The 1,469-nt window shown below is 39.4% G+C and overlaps 1 pseudogene; it reads right to left on the bottom strand.

Annotated features, from left to right (window-relative positions):
* Positions 1–966: 966 nt before the first annotated feature.
* Positions 967–1,469, bottom strand: LOC102012334 (annotated as a pseudogene).

Here is a 1,469-nt window from a genome sequence, read left to right as displayed (position 1 = left end):
GAGAGGAAAAGGGTGCTTGAGGCCATTCTGCCCTGGTGTGTGTGCTGGTTGCTTTGCTGTGTTCTGTTGCCATTAGCTGTAGCTCTCTGCCATGTGCCAGTCTGCCTTGTAATCTGCCAACTATGGGCTGAAACCTCCACAAACTGTAAATGAAATAAACCTTTCCTTCCTTAATTTTGGGCATCAGCAATGAGAGAAAAGTAACCAAGACATGCTGGAAAAACTGGCTTTCCACATGCCAAAGACTAACACTAGACTTATATCTCTCACTACGCACTAAACTAAAATAAAAATGGATAAAAGATCTAAATATTAAAACAGAAACACTAACTGTACTGGAAGAGAAAGTAGGTAGAAATCTTGAAGACATGAAGTTGGTTGAGAGTTCATGAATAAAAACCAAACTGCACAGGAAATACTCCAAAGAATCAATAACTGGGATCTCATCTTATTGAAATTTTTTGCACATCAAAAGAAATCCCCAGCAGAGTAAAAAGAAAACCCACAAATTGGGAAAGAATTTTAGTCAACCTGCCCTCAGACAAAGGACTTTTTTTTTTTTTTTTTTTTTTTTGGTGCTTTAAACAATTTATTTCACTGAAATGGACTTTCACTTATTTAACTGCAGTGACTTCCATTTATTTCCTACATCTTTTTCCCATGGTGATTTACAAGATCTTCAAGCCAATATAAATATTTCATAAATATGTGGTCATCTAGCTATACTGCTACACAATACCTCAGCAGTATCTTTCTGCAAGAAAAACACCGAAGAGTAAAGACCTCGCACAATTAACTAGGTGGGATAAAAATCTGTTCCAGATACTTGTTTCTGAGGTAAACACACCAAACACCTGTTCAATTAAGAAAACCATCCTTACAACACACGATGATTTTTTCTGTTTAAGTGGGGCCTAGAACACCTAGGGACAATTTGGCACTGAATGGCAGAGCTGCATCCCCAGCTTATGCCATGAATTCATAGGGAACAGGTTCCAACAACTCAGGCTCCTTCCCATTGGTTCTCATGAAGTGCACTTCTCTGGGTGGGGCAGGGTAGCGCTTCAGCTGAACCCAGGTACCTTTCTCTTTGGCTTCCTTCTTTTTCTGATCATTTTCCTTGACATGTTTCAGGAAGCTGTCTCTACTCTTTGAGTGCTTAATATGCTCAATACACACATTAATCCTCTTGGCAAGAATCTTGCCCTTCACTTGCTTGTTTACAACAATGCCAACAGCATGCTGGGTAACATTGTAGACTCTTCCTGTTTTGCCATGGTAACATTTGTGTGGCATTCCTTTTTGCACAGTACCCATTCCCTTGATGTTTACAATATCACCCTTTTTGTAGATTCACATATATGTGGCCAAAGGAACAACCCCATGTTTTCTAAAAGGCCTAGAGAACATATACCAGGTTCTCCTCCTCTTTCCCTTTGTGTTCGTCATTTTGGCAAATTACTGGAAGA

The sequence above is a fragment of the Chinchilla lanigera genome, unplaced genomic scaffold (assembly GCF_000276665.1).
Source record: "Chinchilla lanigera isolate Chin_1 unplaced genomic scaffold, ChiLan1.0 scaffold00021, whole genome shotgun sequence".
NCBI classification, from domain to species: domain Eukaryota; kingdom Metazoa; phylum Chordata; class Mammalia; order Rodentia; family Chinchillidae; genus Chinchilla; species Chinchilla lanigera.
Note: the sequence above shows the minus strand (reverse complement) of the source record. Positions and strands in the feature narration are given on the sequence as shown.